Source organism: Scyliorhinus canicula, chromosome 5, assembly GCF_902713615.1.
Source record: "Scyliorhinus canicula chromosome 5, sScyCan1.1, whole genome shotgun sequence".
NCBI classification, from domain to species: Eukaryota; Metazoa; Chordata; class Chondrichthyes; order Carcharhiniformes; family Scyliorhinidae; genus Scyliorhinus; species Scyliorhinus canicula.
Window position 1 is genome coordinate 140482336 of NC_052150.1, and position 15949 is coordinate 140498284.

The following is a 15949-nucleotide window of genomic DNA, read 5'->3' on the forward strand; positions in this document are numbered from 1 at the left end:
GTTCAACATGCCTTGTCAAAGTCCCCTATTCTGCCCATGCAGCCTGACGTTTCACGGGACCCCACCCAAGGACCTTCGAGTCACTCCCTGTACTGATTTCACCTGCTCCTAACCACTTCCTGCATCCTCTCTGATTCTCCTTCCCCATTTTACAACCTGGAGGGTGATGCCGACCTGAGCGCTCACCTCCCTTTGGAGGTTAGATTGCGTTGTCCTCGCTTGCATAAACCAGTTGTAAATCGCACAGGCGTGGGGGAAAATCCCGACAAAAAGACTCGCAGATTATATTATCATGCATTTAAATGATGTTCCCAACTTTCCTGGCTGGGAACCTCATAACTTCATCGGTGAGGGCATGGAAAATCAAGAAACATGAGGTCACCAGTGAGAAGCACGTTTCCCAAATCTCATGGGATTTTGCACTTATGTAGCCACTGACAGGTAACATAGGCTCAAAATTCTTCTCCTCTCCAAATGCGGTGTCGCGTTTTCAAACCAGATCATGGGCCACTCTGACAGAAAAAAAACAAGGAGCATGGTTTACATTGCAGTTAGGCGGGCTGGGGCCGAACAGAACCAGCAAGGTCGGCTCCATAGAGATCAAGGCACCGTCTTTAAACGATGCCCCAATCACAACTGAGGTGAAACTCCCCCAGCCTCCTCCCACCATGGCAACCCCCCCCCCCCCCCAATAACCAGTGTCAATGGTGCTCCCCCATTCTCTGCCATGTGCTCTCCTCCCACCCCCCCACCCCCCCGCAAGATTCCCTTCCCTCAATGCCATGTACTCCCATCCTCACTGCCTGCACCCCCTTTCAAAGACCTCAGTGCTTTTCATCTTCTCCCCCACCACACATAACGGAAGCCCCCCCAATTGGGCTCCCCAGATGGATCTGCCTCGGAACTGCCCCTGCAGTGCCAATCTGGCAGTGCCAGCCTGACAGTTCTAACCTGTGCCAGGGGGCATGGCGTGTCCCTCTCTCGTTGGGGGCTATACTTACATTGGCGTCCCAGGTGGGATCCCCTTGATTGCTTCCTGTCTTCATAAAGTTGTTGTGAACCTCGCCGGCGTGACATCACGTGGCTGGCATGCATATTCAGCGAGGGAGGATTATGTGACAGGTTTAATAATATTCATATTCATTCAAATGTATTTGCATGTTGTTACATCATCTGCGAGGGGCAGGAAATATCAGGAAACAAGATCTTGCCGATGAGAGTCATGTTTTCCAAGGATCTTGCTGTTCTTGCTGATGGTGAATGTGGGCACAAAATTGCCCTCATCATGTCAAAAAGTTAACAAAAGAAGATTTGCCATGGGATCCAATATTGGGGAATAAACCAGAGCAAATAAGAGAAGTAAAAGTGGGGGAAAATCTTGGCAAAAATGACCATAATATAATAATAATATGCTTTATCATGATGATAAAAGAACCTGTTCATGGATTGGAGAAAAGTGGATTTCGAGGGGCTGAGTATAGAACTTGGGAAATAAAACGGATGCCAATATTGGCAAATAATGATGCAGAAAAAATATGGGAAACGTTTAGAATAGTTTTTAATACAGAGCAGGAAAAATATACCACATTCTGCTGGCAGGAAAAAATAGACTAAACATGAGTGAGATTCTCTGGATGAACAAAACCCGAAGGGAAAGATTGAGGATCAGGAAAGAGGCATGCACTAAGGCTATATTTTAGGGGGCATGTTTTCGGCAAGGGGGCAAGCAAAATAGGGCAGGTTCCCACCCCACCATCTCACCATCTACCACTTGTCTCACCTCCATAGTGTGGGGGAATGGGCGGACACCAAAGTCACCTACCATATTGAAAATGATAATCAAGGGTTAATTAAGCTTGTTACCAAGCCAACTGACCCCAATAATATACTGCTGTGCCATAAAATATTTGGGTGGGAGTGGGAGGTTTAGTTTGTTCAAATAATCTCCTTATTAGGTGTGATGGAAGCAAGGATTCCATCTCTGGGGGGCTGTCCTTCATCGATATAGATCCCTTCATTTTCTTCCTATCCACCTACAGCCTTAAATCCACTCCCATTGCCAACAGCCCACCCTCTCCCCTCCTGTGCTGCCCAAATCCTCACTGCCGAAGACCCCAGACTTACTTGCTTCCATGGTTCCAGGGCCTTCTTTGTCCACCTCTTGCAATGCTGGCAGTTCCCACTAACTGGCCGTTGGCACTGCCAGGACTGATAGAAGTGCTGGACAATCCAATTAGCTGGCAGCTAGCGAGGGCAGGTCCTCCTACCCAGTGAGGCTTGGATGTCTTGCTCAGCCCTTGCTAAATCCATCTGCAGCATGTTATGGCTGCGGGCATCCTGGCATGCAATGGGTTAACTTTGCTTGCAGGGAGGTGGGGGTGGGGGCAAGCCATCTGCCCACCCCCCATTCCTGTAATACTCAGACCACAGTCAGCAAAGGAGTGCATGAAGGCAAATCAGAACTTAAACTGTCAAGGGATATAAAATAAAATAATAAAATATTTTAGCGACACATCAATTAAAACAGGAAGGCTGTGATCGGATTTGGATGATTAAGGGATATTTACAGTGCAGAAGAAGGCCATTCGGGTCTGCACCGGCCCTTGGAAAGAGCACCCTACCTCCACCCTATCCCCACATTATCCCCGAAAACCCATCTTTTGTTTTTGAAAAACACGAAGGGCAATTTACTATGGCCAATCCACCTACCCCTGCACATCTTTGGACTGTGGGAGGAAACTGGAGCACCCGGAGGAAACCCACGCAGACACGGGGAGAATGTGCAGACTCCGCACAGACAGTGACTCAAGGCTGTAATCAAACCTGGGACTCTGGCCCTGTGAAGCCATTGTGATAACCACTATGCTACCGTGCTGCCCCCACAGGTAATAATAGAGAGATGGCAGTAGTAAATAATTATTTACTTCGGGATTTATCAAGGAGATAGAACAGGCACACATGGCATTGACTGATGAGATGATTAATGACATAAATTAATTAAAAATAATAAAGGGAAATATTGAACAAACAAATTGAACTCAAAGAGGATAAAGCCGTGGTCCAGCTAGATTCTCCATTTGGGAGACTATGCTCTCCCATAGGAAGTGAATTGCTACTGGTTTGCGCTGGTGTTAGATGCGGTTCCCAGAAGCAACTTCCTCTCCCTTGCAGTGCAAATTTATGCATGGCAAAGAGCACAAAGGATTCAGTTCTAAATCCCGTTATCGGGCTGCCATGTTGAGCAGGTGGCCCGATAGCAATGTCCGGTAGCTGGCGTCCCTTCCCCGACAATGCAAATCCTAACCCCCCCTCCCCCCGACAAGTAGGCCACGCCCCCACCACAGGAATTGCTGGAACACCCCCTCAACATCACGCACACATGAGGGTGACACAAACTCCCGCCCACCAGACCCACATCAGATCCCCCTCAATAGACCCCCCCCCCCATCAAACACCTCCATCAGACCTTCCCCACCAGAAACTCCCATCAAACCCCTCACCAGAGACTCCCACATCAGAGATACCCTCCCATCAGTCAACCCTGCCCGGAAGCTAAAGAGCAGTCCAAGCAGAAACAGTGAAAATTCAGTGCTTTTTCACTCACCTGTCTCTGCCACACAGAAGTGTACAAAGCAGCAGCTGAGAATTCTTAGAAACCCAAAACCCCATTGCAAGGTTTTAAACACCCTCAGATCCTGGACAGGCGCCGGAATGTGGCGACTAGGGGCTTTTCACAGTAACTTCATTGAAGCCTACTCGTGACAATAAGCGATTTTCATTTCATTTCATTTCATCCTTATATCTGCAAGACTTCTATTTATTTTCAAAAATGAAAGGTTTTTAGTAGGCTTCAATTGGCAGGGTAAAAGCTTTCAGACACCCAGGGGTCTGGATTATTTATTTCAATTTCCCTTCATGCTTGAATGCATCTCAAGTATCCTGCTTTGAACCTAACCTCAATGTTTATAAACATCTATCAATGATTGACAGCTCAAAACCACATTAAAAGCAGTTAAATACTTTCTGCTGACAAAAAGAGGATGTGAAAGCACTTAACACCTAGCACCATCACCATTTTAAGGATCCCATCAGAACTGTAAAGCATGGGAATTAGCAACATCTTGAAATCTAAGAAAAACTCCAAAGAAATGTTTTAAAACCGAAAGAGCAAATGAAAAATTGCCTTCTAACACAATCCCTTATTTATTCTTAATGCAAGGCACTGATGAATTTACAACTAGCCTCAAGGAACTATTAACAACCTTCAACAAATATTTTAATCTTCAAGGAGAGGAGCGGCATAGAAGACTGCCAACAAAGTGATGAAAGGCAATAACATGGTGTCCAAATAAACCACACAAAGGTGCCAGAGAGGCAGGTGACTTTCCCAAAGTCCCAATGGAATGCCTTTTTGATGATACTGACACGCTTTCAGAACTCTACCAGCAACTGGTGGTGAATGACAATCTTTCAGCAGACAGAGCAAGCAAGTTGACAAGTAAAATCAAAAAAATCATTCAAGTTGAACAGGAAGATTTGAAGCACAAGATTCAAGCTGAGTATACACCTTTGAAAATGCATGATAAACTAAAGTCTTCAATGAAGCAAATGGTTCAAGTTATGAACCAAAACAATTCAGAGACATCACGAAGAAACTAGGAAGAAATAACAATCCTTAATTCCATGGTTGGCAAATCAAAGCAGGAGTTGGGAAAACTCAAATGCCTGCGACAGGAGATGGAATTGCTGAAGAATCAGAAAGATTGCTTGAATCCAAAATTAATGGCCAAAACCGCTGAAGTTGTTGACCTCCAATCCGACTTGAGCAACATTATGGACACGACATGTATGAAAGAAATCCGTGAATAACTGTGAAATGGAGACTACTCAAATTACCAGAGTAGTTGCCATGCTGAATGAGAAGACTCACAAGCTTGAATAGCAACTAGAAAAGAAGAAAGTAATGACAAATCTGACTAAAATTGTGAAACAGGTGCGAAAGAAGATTCCACTGCTGAAACATCAATATTCACATACTTTAAGGTAGCTTACAGATGAAAGAAGCACCAAGGAGGTGAATACAATGTTCATCCATGTCACAGGAAACGATTTGGAGTAGCAGCAATCACTAGTAAACACAACAGCCGAATTGACCAAGTGTAGTTCAACACAAAGGAGTAGAAGAAAAGAATGGACTCATATCCAAATGCCAGTCCAACCTCCAAGTCAACAGGAATGACCAGAACCAACAGAGCCTACTGCTCCTCCAACAGAACAGCAAGCAAGATGGGGAAGAGTTAGGAGTCCTCCAGACCTGAACCTGTAACTTAAATGGCTTGCAGTGGGGTGATGGGGTAGTGGGAATGTTGTAATAATGCGAATACAGGAAAAGCAATATGATAATAGTAAGAATGCAGTAACAACAATGTAAATGCATCAGACTGATAATGTAAGGCATGAAGAAGTATAGTGTAATTCCATATACATTGGATGAAGACTTGTGGGGGAGGTATAGCACAAGGGTGTGGTACATGCAGGGTTAATATACAGTGCTACCAGTACAGTGATGTAAAAAGGTATGTGACACAAAGCTAAGGGTTAGTGTGGTGATGAGCGGAGATGGGTTTAGGTGTAGGCCCGAGAATCACACTTACCTGTATCCTTTACTGTACTGTGTAAATAGTTCTACTTGTTGATAAAGGCTTAAAGTTAACTTACTGAAGTCCATGAAGACTTCTTTAAGTGACACTATTCTGTAGCCAACACCTGCAGAGGTCTCAGCTTTCCTTCCTTACAAGATGAACAGTCAGCCAATGCTCATGGTTACAGTTCACAAATAATGAATGGCTGTTTTAAAATGAAGTTCTGCTGGCATTTTCATGAGGCTAATGGTGAAAAGGACAGAAAAGCAAAGGTGGGGGTGGAACGGAAAACTTGGATGTGAACAAGTAAAGTTTGTCCATCTTGTAGCTTAAAATGGAACTCCAGTATTTCTGGTGTCAGTATTTTTGGTTTTTACTGTGACTTGAACATTTTGAACTGTTCTTTCCTTAGAAGAGTTTAACTGTAAATGCTGTAAATTTAAATCAAATCAAAAGAACATTTCCAGTCCAATCCTTTTTCAAATACCAATCTATCTTTTCTCTCAATAAGTTTATTTGATTCATTTTATACTTAGGTACCGCATTTAGCTTTAAAGCGTCTATTTTGGCGTTTTGCTCATTTTAATGTGATACGTTAGTTGCTAAGATTGAATTAAAATCTTGATTCGATATTAAATGTGCCAAAATTCTGCCCCACAGCGGATTATCATATGTGCCAGCATTTGAGATGGGACTGTGCTCCACCCTTTATTGTCCCACCTCGTAATTTCCTGTGAAGTGGGTGGCACAAGTGGGTAGATTATCTGCCTGCCTTCTCACTCATTTAAAGGAGGTGAGTGTGAAAGTATTTGTCAGTTACCCTGGGAATTTCACCCTTATAAGGTTAAGAGCTGGCCTGTGTCCTACTAAGAATGTTGCAAAGGTCAGAGATGTTCATTCGGGAAAGGTATTTAAACCCAGAAGAGGATTCATAGATCATAGATAATAGAATCTGCAGTGCATAAGGAGGCCATTTGGCCCATCGAGTTTGCACCAGCCCTTGGAAAGAGCACCATACCTAAGCCCATCCCCCCACCCTATCCCCATAACCCAATCCAACCTTTTTGGACACTAAGGGCAAATTAGCATGGCCAATCCATTGGGTAGATTGATCATCTTCTGCTTGCTCCATTGGAGGTTTAACTACGAAGACTTTCATTGAGACGTTTGAGAACTCCTTCTGGATTTCTTTTCCCCCAAAAGTCTGTGAATGCTGCATCAATTAAAATGTTAAGATTGCAATCAGCATTTCTTAAATTGGATAATGCTGAAAAGGGACAAGCATCAAAGACAGACATGTGATATTGAGGTATAGATCAACCATGGTCTTGCTGAATGACAAAATAGGCTTGAGGACATGGGTGGCCTACTCTTCTTATGCAGGATTGGAATGGTGCCACGAACATTCCATTTTGCAGTTTGAGGTACCTTACTGGTGGTCCACCCTACATATTCAAATAACGGATTTCTCACAACTTGAAATGGGAGCTGAATCTCTTCACTCGAATGGGTTTAGGATCAACCTCATCACTCATCTTTCAGCAAAGCTGCCTTTTCAGTAACTTTGGCACCGAAAACGAAGAACCTAATTTTTCATCGTCAGTAATATGTGTGACCTGCATATCAATTTGATCCGAATTGAAATTTGTTCCAACTCAGCATCAACAAAACTATGAACCAGTTGACCTGAAGTTTGCATCAGGTTTTGCTGTATTTGTTTTAAGCGCAGTTCACTTGCAATTAGTCAAATCAGCACAAATGGCGTGGCGTTTTAAGCGCAAATTATGATCAGCGCAAAACAAGTCTCTATAATCTTTTCGGAATGGATTCCCAATACATACATTCATTCCCTAATTTGTATATTCCAATAGTTTTGCACTGGTTTCAGACAAACATCAAAGTGATGCAGTGTGAAAGATCATGCCTCAAACTTGATCCCCCACCATTAATTTTTCATTCAAAAAGCAGCAGGACACAATCGTATTTCCATGTTCTTTGTGGCAAACAACCTACAAAGTTAATCTACCGTGTGTAAATAGTATCTGCATTCACCAATAGATGACACTGACAGCCATGGCCAGCCTGAAGACTGATTAAATCCAAATAAAATCCCCACTTAACAGATAAAAAGGATATATCACAAATAAATGCAGCAAATTTCAGGGAGTGATTTGGAGACTATAATCAAATCCTGAGGTCCAGATGAAGGTTATTGGATTTTGTAATACAAAAACTTCACTAATAGCTTTTGACATCTCCAACCCTTGATTAAGTTAATGTCTGGTAATCATTTCCAGATGTTCAATTTCTAAACTTATGGGGAAGATTGAACCTCGAAGCAATTTGATACAGATAAGAGACTTAGTAATTCACTTGAATTATGAATGTATATATCTAGATTACTTTGGGTATATATCATATTCATATATTTATGTTGCATTCATGGTATTAATTAAGGTTGATGTGAAGCATATATTATTTTTCCAATATTGCACAAGTGCTAAGATGATGGGATGAAACTCCTTCGGATAGAGTTTCCACTTTGGGAAATAGGTGTGAATTGTGCTCAAAATCACAATTTTTTTTAACCCAAATTTCCACTCAGTCCCATTCACCCGGCCCCATTCGTAAACTTCGCCAAGAACCAGCGCAATCAGGAAGCTGTTCAAAGGCATTTTTTTTTAAAAATCGTTAGAAGTATCATATGATATTTTTTAGACTGCCAATTTGTTACAGTTTTATTAATGCAAGCAAAAATGGATGATCACAGAAAAATAAGCATTTTTAATCAGAGTTCACCATATGTGGATAACCCGATTTCAAACTGAAATGACTGTACAAGTGAAAGATTCATTTCTTTTAAGATTCAATCCATGACAAAAAGCAATTAAATAGTCAATTGCAAGATCTTTGGAACAAAATACATTGCAAAAAAATAAACTCTGTGACACTTGCACAACTGTTGAATATTTTGCGGATGTACTGATAATTTTCTGTTGATAACTAAGCTTTAGACCAATGTTTTTCAAACATTTTTGCCTGGGACCCAGTTTTACCAACCGGCCATCCCTCGGGACCCACGCCAGCCGAACTTAGTGACCCACCATTTTCACTTACCTTTAATGTGACAGGTGAGCCTGCTTGGTCCTCACAATCTCACTTGCTTTATTATTCAATGTTACATTTCTGATAATGACTTCAGCTGATGATTTAAGCTCTCACTGCATCCATTGAAAAAAATAAAGAGGTTTGTCCTTGAACTCGCCATGCTTAATCTTCAAATGTCTTTGAAGTTTGGAAGGCTTTAAACTTTCATTTGCCAGTGCTTCCCTGCGTATAACACACATGAACTTTAAATCCTGATTTGCAGTGGCACAATTAATAACCTGCACCTCAAGTAATCATCTTTATGATGCTTTGTTCAGCTTCTTCTTCACGGGTTGTTCACCGGAGGCCCTGGAGTTCACACCTGCATTGCTGGCAGCTGCAAAATGGAAAAATCTCTCATGCGCGTCCAGAATACGTGTCATCAGCGTACGGGGCACGTGACCTGCACTCTGCCACCGCTCCAGGCAGGACAACTCCAGAGATTTTTTAAAAATCTGCTCCTGGGTCAGTGCTGATGTCAGGAGGAGGCATTCTGCCCTGCTGGTCTCTGGGCCTGTGCAATGCAGGGGGAACATGCTTGCGCGGAACGGACGGCATTCTGAAAGCCGGTCACCGTGGACATTTCTAAAAGCCAGTCGCGCTTCTTCCGGCGATGGGGACGCTGCGACGCATAGCCCCCGCGACCCCCCTGACACGCGCCCATGATCCACCCTGGGTTTGAAAATGACTGGTTTAGACCATAAGACCATTAGACATAGGAACAGAATTAGGTCATTTGGCCCATCGAGTCTGCTCCGCCATTCAATCATGGCTGATATTTTTCTCATCCTCATTCTCCTGCCTTCTCCCCATAACCCCTGATCCCCTTATTAATCAAGAACCTACCTGTCTCTGTCTGAAAGAATTCAGTGATTTTGCCTCCACAGCCTTCTGCGGCAAAGAGTTCCACTGCTTCACCACCCTCTGGCTGAAGAAATTCCTCCTCATCTCTGTTTTAAAAGATCATCCCTTCAGTCTGAGGCTGTGCCCTCAGGTTCTAATTTTTCCTACTTGTGGAAACATCGTCTCCACACCCACTCTATCTGGGCCTCTCCGTATTCTGTAAGCTTAAATAAGATCCCTCCTCATCCTTCTAAAGTCCACAGAGTACAGACCCAGAGTCCTCAACATCTCTTCATAAGACAAGCCTTCATTCCAGGGATCATTCTTGTGAACCTCCTCCGGATCCTCTCCAAGGCCAGCACATACATCCTGAGGTAATGGCCCAAAACTGCTCACAATATTTCAAATGGGGTCTGAAGGAGAAAGCCTTCTACAGCCTGCTCTTGTATTCTAGCCCTCTCGACATGAATGCTAGCATTGCATTTGCCTTCCAAACTGCCAACTGAAACTGCACGTTAACCTTAAAAGAATACTGAACTCGGACTCCTATGACCCTTTGTACTTCTGATTTTTGAAGCATTTCCCATTTTGAAAGTAGCCTATGCCTCTTTTCTTCCTACCAAAGTGCATAACCTCACACTTTTCCACATTGTATTCCATCTGCCACTTCTTTGCCCACTCTCCTAGTCTGTCCAGGTCCTTCTGCAGCCCCCCTGCTTCCTCAATACTACCTGTCCCTCTACATATCTTTGTATCATCTGCAAACTTAACAACAGTGCCCTCAGTTCCTGCCTCCAGATCAGGGGCTGGTTTAGCACACTGGGCTAAATCGCTGGCTTTTAAAGCAGACCAGGGCAGGCCAGCACCACGGTTCAATTCCCGCACCAGCCTCCCTGAACAGGTGCCGGAATGTGGCGACTAGGGACTTTTCACAGTATTAATTTGAAGCCTACTTGTGACAATAAGTGATTTTCATTTCATTTCAGATCATTCATGTATATTGTGAAAAGTTGTGGTTCCAACACTGACCCCTACGGAAACAACTAGACACCAGCTGCCATTCTGAAAAGGACCCCTTTATCCCCACTCTCTGCCAGTGAGCCAATACTCTATCCATGCCAGTATCTATCCATGCCCCTAACACCATGGGCTCTTATCTTATTAGGCAGCCTCCTGTATGGCACCGTGTCAAATCCAAATAGATCACTTCCACTGGTTCTCCTTTGTCTAACTTCCTTGTTACCTCCTCAAAGAATTCCAACAGATTTGTCAGACATGACCTCCCCTTGATGAAGTCGTGCTGACTCAGCCCTATTTTATCATGCCCTTCCAAGCACTCTGCAATCTCATCCTTAATAATAGATCCAAAATCTTACCAACAACCGAAGTCAGGCTAACCGACCTATAATTTCCTGTGTTCTGCCACCCTCCCTTCGTTTCATTTTTATTTTTTTTAATTTAGAGTACCCAATTATTTTTTCCAATTAAGGGGCAATGTAGTGTGGCCAATTCACCTAACCTGCACATCTTTGGGTTGTGGAGGCGAAGCCCACGCAGACACGGGGAGAACGTGCAAACTCCACACGGACAGTAAACCAGGGCCGGGATTCGAACCCGGGTCCTCAGCGCCGTAGGCAGCAATGCTAACCACTGTGCCACCATGCTGCCCTGCACCCTCCCTTCTTAAACAGAGATGTTACATCAGCTATTTTCCAGTCCTCTCAGGCCCTACCTGCCTCCTGTGATTCCTGAAAGATCACCACTAATGTCGCCACAATCTTCTCAGCTATCTCCTTCAGAACACTGGTCTGGGTGATTTATCCACCTTCAGATCTTTCAGCTTCCCCAGCACCTTCCCCTTAGTGATGTCCACTGCACTCAGCTCTGCCCCCTGACTCCCTTGAAGTTCTGGGACAGGATTCTTCATTTCTGAGACTAAATGTTGACGCCAATGCAGAATTTGTGGACTTTGAACACAATCATTTCCAATGAGAAATGTTGCCGGATTCACCAGTTTTGCAATTGACATCCAAAGGCTGACAAACTGTATAAGCATATAAACAATTCTCCACCTGCACATACCATCCCAGCCAACAAGATGGCAGCGAGGAGAGCAACCACGAGATTCAAAGACCACGAGCTGGAGACGATCTTGGATGCGGTGGAGGAGAGGCAGATGACTCTGTACCCCGGCCAGGGAACGAGGCTGCCAGCCACTGTCATTCGCTGTACATGGGCACAGGTGTCAGAGGCCTTGGGCAACACCATCTGGACAGGCCAGCATTACCAGAAAAACTAACCCCGTCCCACGCACATGTAACCCTACCCCTCCCCTCGGAGTGTGGCCGGACCCCCACCCTACACCACATGCGGGTGCCCATACTGGCCGCCATGGCTGGGTGCCCTGGCCACTGAGGCCATCACCTACCCACCCCTGGGCTGCATGTGTCAGATTATCTAACACTGTTGTTTTATGTGTTCCTCTCCCCCCCCCCCCCCCCCCCCCCTCCCCTCCCCCCATCCCCAGGAGAAGGCTGTGCGCAACCGCCGGGAGTGGGAGAAGACAGGAGGGGGACCGCCGAACCTGCGGCCCCTCACTGTGGCAGAGCAGAGTGCCCTGGACATGGTTGGTGGCCCGAAAGAAAGGGAGGTCGCTGAACTGGAGCTCGACCGCGGGTGAGGAAGTGAAAACCTGCTGAGTTGAGGTTCCCTGTGACAAACTTGTCAATCCACACCACCCTCACTCCCACACCACCCTCACCCCCACACCACCCTCACCCCCACACCACCCTCACCCCCATCCCCACACCACCACCCCCCCATCCCCACGCCCACTCCCACCGCCTTGGTTGGGCACTTTAGTGAAGAGGCTCCTGGGACACTCTCTGGTGCGCACCACACCGTTGATCCTGTACAGCACATGGAGGTAGGAACACGCAAGGAGGCGGATGCCCAGGGACTAGCTGCCATTCAGATGCTTTTCAGCCTTCTGGAACAGACAGTCCCATCGATAGTGGAGATGCAGTCGCAGAGCCAGGGACTACATGAGGGGCTGTCGGTGAGCTTCCAGTACCCACAGGTGCCGTTGGAGGAGTCCAACTACGTGCAGCAGCAGGAAGTGGTACCGACCTTGTGTGCCACCAAGGTCAAGACTGCATGAGTGGCGTTCGCGATGGAGGCATTGGGGTGACAATTTCAGTTATGGCGCAGCACGAGCAAGGTCTGGGACACTCTGTGCAGGTGCTGGCTGAGGCCCAGGACAAGTTTTCCGCCTCACAGGCAATCATGTCCCACAGCCACCTGGAAATCGCAGCGGCGCTCCTGATGTGGCCCAGTCACAGCAGACTATGGCGAGGAACATCATGGGGACCCATGTCGCAGGGTGGGAATCAGAGCAGGCCGTCTCCACTCCTGCTGTACTATCTTGGGATCTACCTAGGCATAACATTAGGGCTCATAAGGCCAGAAAAGTAGTCACCAGTTAACTGGCACAGGTGCAGGACACAGCTTAGTAATAGGGGCTAGGACACAAACGTGTATATATTTGTTCATAATAAACACCTGTTACCACTGTTCCAACCTGCCTCGGTGCTCTGTCTGATGGGTTGGGTGTGAGGAGTGGGTTGGTCTGGGCTGGTCAGTAAGTGCGGCGGCGGGGGGGAATGGGTGGACTGTGGGTGATCTGTGCTCCCAACACTCCTCTCACCGCACCCCCCCCCCTCTCACTGCCCATCTCCTTCCCGCTCCTCTGCTGCCCATTCTTCTGCTGTACTTTCCTCCTCCTCTTCAAGGGTCGAGAGCTTCAAGTTTCTAGGTGTCCAGATTACCAACAACCTGTCCTGGTCCCCCCATGCTGACACAGTATAATTAAGAAATCCCATCGAAGACTCTACTTTCTCAGAAGACTAAGCAAATTTGGCATGTCAGCTACGACCCTCACCAACTTTTACAGATGCACTATGGAAAGCATTCTTTCTGGTTCTGTCACAGCTTGGTATGGTTCCTGCTCTGCCCAAGACCACAGGAAACTACAAATGGTTGTGAATGTAGCCCAATCCATCACGCAAACCAGCCTCCCATCCATTGACTCTATCTATAACTCCCGCTGCCTTGTAAAGGCAGCCAGCATAATTAAGGACACCACGCACCCCGGACATACTCTCTTCCACCTCCTTCCGTCAGGAAAAAGATAGAAAAGTTTGAGGTCACGTGCCAACTGACTCAAGAACAGCTTCTTCCCTACGGCCATCAGACTTTTGAATGGCCGTATCTCGTATAAAGTTGATTTTTTTCTCAACACCCTAACAATGACTGTAACATTGCATTCTGTAGTCTCGCCTTCCTTCCCTATGTACGGTATGCGTTGTCTGTACAGCATGCAAGAATCAATACTTTTCACTGTATACAATGTGCTCCTAGTATACACTGTATACAATGTGCTGTATACTATGTGACAATAATAAATCAAATCAAATTAAATCAAGCAGCACCAGCTTGTACAGCTGCAGTGTATCCCCTAGGGCTGTGGCGGCTAGCAGGAAGGCCACCATTGCTGGTTGTATTCCAATATTCATTGTCTGCAAGGGGTGAAAGGTCAACATAGAATTTTCAGTGCAGAAGGAGTCCATTCGGCCCATCGAGTCTGCACCAGCCCTGGTAAAGAGCACCCTACCTAAGCCCACACCTCCACCCTATCCCCATAACCCAGTAACCCCACCTAACCTTTTTAGACACTAAGGGCAATTTAGCATGGCCAATCCACCTGACCTGCACATCTTTGGACAGTTGGCATGTTAGCATGGTGCATGCCCCTGTGCCCTATTAGGTCCACCGGTCTACATGGTGGCCCCAGTGGGCACTGTGGGCTCTGCCCCTGCATGTGCCTCCCCCTCCCCCAAATCCCCGCACCCCTGGCCCAGTTTGTGCCCGGCATCGCAGGGCCGCTGGCCTTGGCGCCCGTCCCTGATGCCAGGGGTACATTTGGCTGGCTACTGCACTCACCAGGGGCTACTGTGGGTGTTGCCCTGGGTGGCAGCTGGGTGAGGGTGGATATGGAAGGTGTGGTGTGTGGCGGCAGGGTGGGGTGTGTGGGTGGGGGATGGGAGCACCCATACAGCGGGTGTCAGTGCACACCGTGGGCCAAGGTGAGCGGTCAGTGCATGCGCAACAAGATGGCCACTGTAATGGCGGTCCTTGCCTGGACACCGACCCAGTTCTGTGGGGAGGGTATCACCTTGGCCACTCAGTCTGTTCCCCCACCCCCTGTAACCTCCTGCCCCCCGCCCTGGCAGGGTTCCTCTACCGCAGCCAGCCCATCCAGTGTCCGGCCCGACAGCCCGCAGTCGCTCCTCTCCGGGTTCTACCTCCCTCAGCATCCACCATGCCAGTTTCACGATTTTTAAAAGCACAAGGGAACTTGGCCCATTGGAGTAGAGAATCACGGAGGCCCCGGAGAAGACCGCGTTGGGCCCGCTAATGACATGCAAACGGTGTCTACGAGATATACATTCCGGTACGCATTAATACCGCTGTCGAGGTGACAGAAAATTGTGATTATGGTCAAATCGGCACCATCCGTGTTTTTGGTGTCAGAACCAATTCTCCGCCCAAACACCTTTTCAGATTTCGGCTATGTATGCCACTAATGTCTTCCGCTGTGAAGACCGACGCAAAGTACCTATTTAGTTCCTCTGCCATATTTTTGTTCCCTATTGCTATTACTCCAGCCTCATTTTCCAGTGGTCCAATGTCCATTCTTGCTTCTCTTTTACCTTTTACATGTATTGAAAAAAAACCTCTTGTAATGTTCTTTAATATTACTAGCTTACACTTATATTTCAACTTCTCCCCTCATTGCTTTTTTAGTTGTCCTCTGCTTGCTTTTAAAGGGTTCCCAATCAAAGAACAAATAACAAAGAAAAGTACAACACAGGAACAGGCCCTTCGGCCCTCCAAGCCTGTGCCGACCATGCTGCCCGTCTAAACTGAAATCTTCTACAGTTCCTGGGTCCGTATCCCTCTATTCCCATCCTATTCATGTATTTGTCAAGATGCCCCTTAAACATCACTATCGTCCCTGCTTCCACCATCTCCTCCGGCAGCGAGTTCCAGGCACCCACTACCCTCTGTGTAAACAACTTGCCTTGTACATCTCCTCTAAACCTTGCCCCTCACACCTTAAACCTATGCCCCCTAGTAATTGACCCCTCTACCCTGGGAAGAAGCCATTTGAATATCCAATCTGTTTATGCCCCTCATAATTTTGTAGACCTCTATCAGGTCGCTTCTCAACCTCCAAAAGAACAAAGAAGAAAGAA

At 46.3% G+C, this 15949-nt stretch overlaps 1 protein-coding gene across 1 annotated transcript in view; it reads right to left on the reverse strand.

Moving 5' to 3' along the window:
* The window catches only part of LOC119966299 (adenylate cyclase type 1-like), a 419500-nt gene that overhangs the window by 49755 nt on the left and 353796 nt on the right, over positions 1-15949 (reverse strand).